The 8,514-nt window shown below is 41.7% G+C and overlaps 1 long non-coding RNA gene across 1 annotated transcript; it reads right to left on the bottom strand.

The window, feature by feature from the left end:
- Nucleotides 1-1,186: 1,186 nt before the first annotated feature.
- Nucleotides 1,187-1,865, bottom strand: LOC138925024 (uncharacterized). The gene is made up of 2 exons (XR_011440655.1): nt 1,785-1,865; nt 1,187-1,431 (listed from the first exon to the last, which is right to left on the bottom strand). It is a non-coding gene; the product is annotated as an uncharacterized lncRNA (long non-coding RNA).
- Between the last annotated feature and the right edge of the window lie 6,649 nt (nt 1,866-8,514).

Here is an 8,514-nt window from a genome sequence, read left to right as displayed (position 1 = left end):
AACAATTGTTTGATATCGTGGGGCTGCCCAGACGGCTGCTGAAGTATCTTGCAACTCTTTCCCAAATGTGACTTGTCGTCAAGTTTCCTTCTGGACAGTAAGGCCTACAACATCATCATTACTCGGATAAGTGCTATTTTATTTCACCCAATAGCCCTATGAAGTTGATATTATCCCCAAATTATAAATTTGAAAACTGAGATGCAGTGAGGTTAATTACATAGATAGTATATCAATTAGCTATTGCTGCATAACCCGGATCAGCCTATTGCTGCTCATGAGTTTGTAGGTAGCTGAACGACTCGGCTGGGCTCTCTCACACGTCTGGAGACTTGGCTGAGATAACTCAGCTCTGTTCCCCGTGGTCTTTCTTCTCAGGGTGACCTGAGCGTGTTCTCATAGCCGTGGGGGAGAAGTGGTGGAGGAAGCAGAAATGTGGGACCACTTTTTCCAGTCTCTGCTTCAAGTTTGCTACGGCTGCATTGACAAAACAAGTCACACTGCTGAGACCGCAGTCAGAGTGGGCAGGGACTGAAAGTCTAGGGCTAAAGGCACAGAGAGAGGGAGGCTCCTGATTAGGGCCATTAATCCGTTCAGTCTCCCTCAGCGTGTGGTGGCAGAGCTGGGCCTGGAGCTGGATTCTTCAGATTACAAAGTGTGTGCTGCTTCTACCAGATTCTCCTGCTTTGATAATAAGAACAAAATCAGGAAAAGCGACATACATCAGTTAATAAAAACACTCTCACATATATATTGTCTTAACTGAGCCTTAGAACAACTCCATGGGGCTGGCGGAACTGACATCTTTGTGCAAAGAAAAAAAGGCGAACAAATATTCAGAAACATAAAAGGCTAATTTCTTTAGGAAGCAAAAGGTGTTTAGGCATCAACAAGAAACAGATACTCAATAGAAAAGTGAGCAAAAGACTACCAAGAGGCAATCCATAGAGGAGAAATGTAAGTGGACAACAAACGTATGAAAAGATGCATAATATCATTCAAAATAAAAAATTGTAAAATGTAAAAAGGTAAGATATTATTTTCTCCTTCAGTTTCCATGATATCCAGTGTTGCTTAGCAATGGGAGTGGGGGCCCCAAATAGGAAAATTTCTATGTTCTTGGTGGGAGGATAAATTGATGTGATGTATTTGGAGGGTAACTTTGGTAATAGTGACAAAAATAAAATTTGACTGAACTATTTTATTTTTAGGAATTTACCCTAAAGCTAGATGTACATGAGTCTGCAAAGATATGCACAGGGCTGCTCATTGCAGCATTGTTTGTAATAGCCAAACGATGAAAACTCTATAAGTCAACATTAGAGAATGGGTTAAATAACTTGTCTTCCCATGTGGTCCAGACTGGAGTGCAGGCGTCCAGGAGAAGGAAGCAGTTCTCTGTATCCTGACATGGAAAGATCTCTAAGACATCTTGGAAAAGAAAAAAAATCGTAAGTCTATGAAAGGAATATGCAATTTTCATTTGCATAAAATAAAGATACACCTATCCATGCTTGTGCCTATATAGAAAATATCTCAGAGGGCACTTAAGAAGCAGTTAGTAGTGGCTAATTCTGAGGGAGACCCGCAGAGGTGGAGGAGGAAGAGGACAGCTCTGCTTTCTACTTTCATTCTCTTCCTTTACTGTTTGAATTGTTTCCCCATGAACAGGGACTACTTTTGTCTAGAGATGAAAAAAAAAAAAACCAGAATAAAAGAGAACAGAGAACAGATTGAGAAGTGGTTATTATATTTAAATATTGTCCTTTATTGGCATATCTTACCTTTACAGCTGGCTAATTTGCTCACTTAGCAATTCTTTTTTACTGCCCTCATCTCCATCTATTAAGAAGACTTTATTCTTGCTCAGCATTATTACCTAAGAATGCCCAGGAATTGTTTCCAAGGAAACCCACCTATCACCAAAAGTTGTTGGCGTGAGCTCCTCTGGCCACAGATAGGGTCTTGTTTCTTAGCAACTCAGTGAAATTTTCTCATTTTAATTAAAATCAGATGTTTCCTTAAAAGCCTACTCATAGCAGGGGTATGGAAGGTCATTTATCCTTGTTGATTGAAATTCACCCCTGGGCAAAGACTTTGGTGACTGTGAAGTGAAATTCAGAAACATCCCCCAGACAAAGGTGCCCTCTTCCTTAAGTGCATAAATCTGTCACTGCTTTCTACTCACCTTTAATTGACCTGGTCTGGGTCTCTGCCTTTGGCTTCCTCAGGTAAAGTGTGTGGAGGGTGGATACCTGGCCTGTCTACCTCTCCAGTTTCCTGTCGAGACTGAATGAGCTCAAGTAGGGAAAGCACATTCATGATGCTGGTACCACCTTTCTGGTGACCTGCCATTAAGGCCGACAGTTCTCCAATCATGGCACTCTTCCTCACCCAGGATGGACAGGTCCCCGCAGTGCTTCTCCTCGCTCTGCTCTGGGCAGTCACAACACTGTGCTTGAGATGCCCTATTGGATGAAACCTAGCATCCTGCCCTGGGTGAAGACATTTGAAAATATATACACCGTGATAAGTATAAAAGGTTACATGATTGCCAACTTTGTGTGTCTCCTGAAATTGTCCACTAAGAAGGACAAATGTCACCTCTGTGGTATTCCTGACAAAAAACAACATTCTCAACACAATCAGGAGAAAATATCAGGCAAACCTGAAGTGAGAACATTCTACAAAATAATTTCAAAACTGCGAAGGTCACAAAAAATAATAGACTGAAGAACAGAGAACAGCTAGAGATTGAGGACAGTATCATATCATGTCTCTGCAACTTTTCTATTTTCATGGAAATACTCCTGGAGGGCAATTGTTTTTTTATTTGAGTTCATAATAGTTTGCATCATTGTGAAATTTCAGTTGTACATTATTTCTTGTCTGTCACCACGTAAGTGCTCTCTTTCACCCCCTGTGCCCACCCGCCACCCCCCTTCCCCTGGTAACCACTGAACTGTTTTCTTTGTCCTTGTCCTTGTTTATATTCCACATATGAGTGAAATCATCTGGTGTTTGTCTTTCTTAGTCTGGCTTATTTCGCTTAGCATAATTCCCTCCAGGTCCATCCATGTTGTTGCAAATGGGACGATTTTGTCTTTTTTATGGCTGAGTAGTATTCTATTGTATATATATACACCACATCTTCTTTATCCAATCATCAGTCGATGGGCACTTGGATTATTTCTGTGTCTTGGCTATTGCGAATAGTGTGACAATGAACAAGGAGTACATATGTTACTTTGGATTGTTGATTTCAAGTTGTTTGGATAGATACCCAGTAGTGGGATAGCTGGGTGATATGGTAGTTCTATTTTTAGTTTTTTGAGGAATCTCCATACTGTTTTCCATAGTGGCTGCACCAGTTTGCATTCCCACCAGCAGTGTATGAGGGTTCCCTTCTCTCCACATCCTCTCCAACATTTGTTATTTTTAGTCTTAGTGATTATAGCCATTTTAATGGGCGTAAGGTGGTAACTAAGTGTAATTTTGATTTGCATTTCCCTGATTATTTGTCATGTTGAACATTTTTTCATGTGTTTATTGGTCATCTGTATATCTTCTTTGGAAAAATGTCTGTTCATATCCTCTGCCCATTTTTTGATCAGGCTGTTTGTTGTTCAGTTGTGTGAATTCCTTATATATTATGGAGATTAACCCTTGGAGGGCAATGTTTTTGTTGTTTTCAGTTATTGGGACTCTCTGAGGATTCATTTCTTGGACTGTTCTCATGAGAGTGTGAGATATGGACCAAGGGCAATTCTGTGGATGGAGAAGGTAGGGAGAGAGACCTGGGGAAGAGACTGTCATCCCAGGAAAGACTTGCATGGGACACCTGGGGATCTCTGGGCAGACAGAGAGTCCTGTAAGGATTTTGGCTGTGTGGGGAGGCAGTCAGGAGCCCCGAGTTTGGTTGGAAAAGGGAGGCTGTGACTTAATCTCACCTACTGAGTCCTAAGTCCCAGCTTCCTAGGCAAATTGAGTACATTATTTCCTGATCATTCAACGACTATTTATTGGTGGTGTCCTAGGTGCCAGGGCTACAGCCTGTGAGCAGGACTAACTCCAAGTCTAAAGGAGAGGTCAGCATGGAGACAAAAAGATAAAACAGTGTTAGGGAGTGTGCAGGAACTATGGATATGCACATCGAGAAATTCTCTCCTAACTTGGAGTCAGGGAAGACTTCACGAAGGAAGCTGACAACATCTAATCTGAGATCTAAAGATGGGATATGGGTTCAGCAGGTAACAGGAAGCAAGAGCTTTCCCATCTGCAGAATGATGGGGTTGGATTTGATAATGATCAAGGTCCCTCCCAATTCCCATAGCCTCTGACTTTATTTCATAATTCCTACCTCTCTAGCCTTAACCCTGTCCTGCCAGTGACAGTTTTGGGTTCTGGGGAGAACAGAGGTCATGTTTTTGCTGCTCTGAATCTCCCTGGCCTGATCATCCTGGCTGATGAGTGTCTCTGCCAGGACTTGGCTGACATGACGCTCAGCCTAGGTGGGTAATGGGCTCTCTGCACCCTCAGGACTGGAGGGTATACCCTCACTGAGTCTGCTGGAGTCTTGAAAATCTTGTTTCACTGTCTGCTTTGAGGTAAATGCAGCTCCCAGATGCTGGCAGGTAGATGCTGAGGGGCTGGTGTTGTCAGGGCTGATGATGGCCTGAATCTTCTCTGAGTAGGGTTCTTTGAGGCAGATTCCTATAGGCTGAGGCCCTCAAGCGAGAGAGCAATCTCAAGCTTCCTTGCTGGGTGGCAGATGGTAAAGTCCTCGATGCTGGAGGTGAGAGGGGAAATGATGACATCCACTTTTGGCCCAGTTGGCAGGCTGCAGGGCCTAATTATAACCCACCAGGACACTCCAATATGGAGCAGGTTTTGGAGACACAAGAAACAAAGAGCAGAGAATGATCACAATATGACTTAAGAGAGGCATCCACGGGCAGTTGTTGGAGGGAGTCAGGGAAAGAGCAGTATTACCTGAGGCTGGGGAGCCTGGCCTTGGAGACAGACCAACCTGGGTTATTAACCTCTCCAAGCCTCAGCTTTCTGATCTATAAAATGGGCTATGATAACACCTTCTTCAGAGGATCATTGTGAGATGAAGTGAATAATGCGGGTTTTATCATTCATGTTGGCACCTATGAGTGCTCAAGAAATGTTATCTATTTTTATAATAATTTATTAATCATCTTCTGTGCCAATATGATTGGTTGATAATTTAGGTTGAAAATAGGTTGATAATTTAAAAAATTCATTAAGGATGAGCTATGCACCTTGAATGCACATTTACATAGAATAGTTACAGCTGGAAAGATCTGTCAAGATCACGTAGTCTGCATTTCAGTTTCCTTACCGGCAAATTGGGGATGATGAGCCCTGCCCTACAAGACTGCTATGAAAATTAATTAAAGATTATGCCCGTGACAGAGACAGTGGGAATCCAGGGCTCGCTCCTGATGACGGAAGGCCAGGTTCTATGCAGGCAGACAGCCCTTGCCTGCAAGATATGGGGGGAATGTCAGACATAGGAAATAAAAGCCAGCAGAGTGGATGTGGGCAGAGGAAGGCTAATTAGGGATATGTCCTGGCTAGCAGGATGCTGATGCTCCTGGGATGCTGAGCAGCCACCCTGAGGTTGCTCTCCCTTCACCTCATCCCAGACAGAAATTCAGTCTTCTTTTCTTTGATCATATGCCACTAGTGGAGTTATGTTATCTTTCTTGCACAAACCACATCTATGCTGCATTGTCTACAGTTTTTAGTATCGATTTCTTTAAAGTAGATTAAGATCCTAAGGATATGAAAATCAATCAACCTCTTGGATTTTTATGATTTCTTCCTGTATCTTTTACAGATGTTTCTCCTACACCTTTATCAAATTTTTCCAAAATATTTAACTTAGTTTTCATGGAAACACAGCCCTCTTCCTTCTCACACTGGAAGTTCATAATTTTACCCAGGATTTAATTAAATGATTACAATAACGAGTACAACTGGAATGAACAGATGTAGGTATGAACAAAACTGATTCTTGGTGTTATAAACTCAATTAGGGGATGCAGAGTGAGCAGACACCCTGGAAAGTAGCTGACTAGCTGTGGGTATCTGGGTGCCATGGGCATCAATCAGTATATTTTACAGGAAACGGAGTGTGCTGTCTAAACCAACTGGTTGGTCAAGCAAAGACCTGTAAAAGAGCTTCTATTGTACTTGAAGATTCCATAAGGCATCATCCTTTCTCTTGCTCTGGTTCTTTATGTACTGTTCTCTTTGTCAGGAAGGCCCTTCTCATCTCTTTCCACCTCTCCCTTTTTTCCAGGACAATACTTATTTTACTTCATGACTTAGTTCAGGGAGTCCTTCCTTCTACCCTATTCCTCCCTCATATTACTCTCCCTAAAACTTTTTGCTAGACTCTTGTGCACTTCCTGTCCTTCCCATCTCCCTTGTGAGGATGGCTGAGCCACAAGATGGAAGGAACCTGGGTTCCCTCCCTCCTCCTCCCACTCATACGAGAGCACATACCTCACTCTGTTGCATTTATTTGGTCACTTCTCTGTCCCTTTCACTAGTATTTGAGCATCTTGATGGCAGGGCAGTGTCATAATCAACATTGTTTCTCTGGCACCAAGCCCAGTGCCTGACATATAGTTTTTCACTAAAAGTTTGTCGAGTGATTTGTAATCCTTTTGAAAGTATTATGCATATAGTCCAATCCCATAGTAGCGTAGCAGATAAACAATCACAGTCCAATAATCAAAAGTTATTCCGAATGGCGTGAGCTATTTATTTGTATTCCTTGAATGCAGTAAACATAACCACGCTACTTAAAACCTCTTTATTTTTTTAAGCTTTTATGCACTTAAATTTATCCACACTTGGTATTCATAGTCATAAAGAGCATAAAGCATCACATATATATATATTTTTTTTATGGACCAGTCCTGGAAATGACACATATTACTACTTACTTATACCCCTGAAGGCAGAACTCAGTTATATGCCCTCTCTCCCCAATTTCAAAGGAGACTGGGAAATGTAGTCTAACTGTATCCCAGGCAGAGTAAATTTCTGGGTGATATGCATATGCATATCTTTATTAGGCAATGTCAAAATATTTTAAAAGTGGTGTACCAATTTATACACCCACAAACATTGGATGAGAGTTACCATTATTCCAAATTCTGGCCAATATTTGTTGCCCATCTCTGGCCTCCATGATATCTTGCCTGGTAATATCAATGTTGTTATCACATTACATGGTATATATATGTCTCCTTTATATGACTGTGACATCATTGATTGAAGTGACTCTGTTCTTTTATTGCAGATATTCAGCAATTCCACCCTAGGTGTGCACCCAGAAGAAAGGTGTGGACCCATGCACCAAGAGATACGCACAAGAATGTTCATAGCAACATTAAATAGGTAGAACCTGGAAGCAATTCAAATGTCCATTGACAGTTAGATGGAATACTGTACAACAATGAGAACGAACAAATGTAACTACACAGAGTAACATGGATGAGCTTAAAAAACACAATACTGAGCAAAATGAGTACACATTGTATGAAGCTGTTTGTATAAAGCTCAAAAATGAACCAATGTAGACAATAGCGTTAGGGTTCCATACTTGGGTGGTGTGAGTATAAAGAAAAGAAAGGAAGCAATAACCTTGAAAGTCAGGTTACCGTGAGGGAGGAGGGAGGCGATTGTGACTGAGAAGAGCTTACTGGCGTCTCCAAAGAGGGGAATTAGGAAGGCTGAGACAGGGCTTTAGGGGCCAGAGTTAGTTGTGGGCAGTTTTAGTTTTAAAATGCAAAACATAGTTATTACTGCATAGCAGGATTACGATTTTAATTTCTTCCTTTGTGCTTGAATTGATCTTGAGAGATTGAGTTTACTTAAACAATAGATTAAAGCAACGAGAAGATCACTTGTAGTGGTTTGAATTTGTTGTCAATTTAAATCAATTAATGTTTTTTCAATTCAGTTCCATGCAGTTCCACAATTACTAATTTAACAAGCTTTGTTGCCTACTATGTAACGGTGACTATGTTAAACGTTAGAAAAACAAAGATGAAAAATATATTAACTGTCCTCAAGGATCTTGTGAGGGGAAAAAATATGCAGTTAACTAAGATACATGCAAAATGTGATCTTCCAAGACAGAACTGTAGACAGAATTCTCTGTGAACACCTGAGGGAGGAACAGGCACCATGACTGGGGAGCTCTGGGAAGGCTGCAGAGCAGAGGAGCTCCTGAGTTGGACCTTGAGAAATGAAGAGGGTTTTGATAGATGGCGTAGGAGTGGAGAGAATGAAAGCGGAGATCTGACAGAAAGAACATCAGGAATAAAGACCTGGAGCATGGATGAGTGTGAGGTGGGCAGGAGGAACAGTAAACGGACAACAGGGCCTGGAGGGCTCGGGGTGTGTTTGACGGAGAGATGCAGGAGGGTAAATGGAAAGTGAGGTTAGACAGGCAGGCTGGGCTCA

Source organism: Equus caballus, chromosome 7, assembly GCF_041296265.1.
Source record: "Equus caballus isolate H_3958 breed thoroughbred chromosome 7, TB-T2T, whole genome shotgun sequence".
NCBI classification, from domain to species: domain Eukaryota; kingdom Metazoa; phylum Chordata; class Mammalia; order Perissodactyla; family Equidae; genus Equus; species Equus caballus.
Note: the sequence above shows the minus strand (reverse complement) of the source record. Positions and strands in the feature narration are given on the sequence as shown.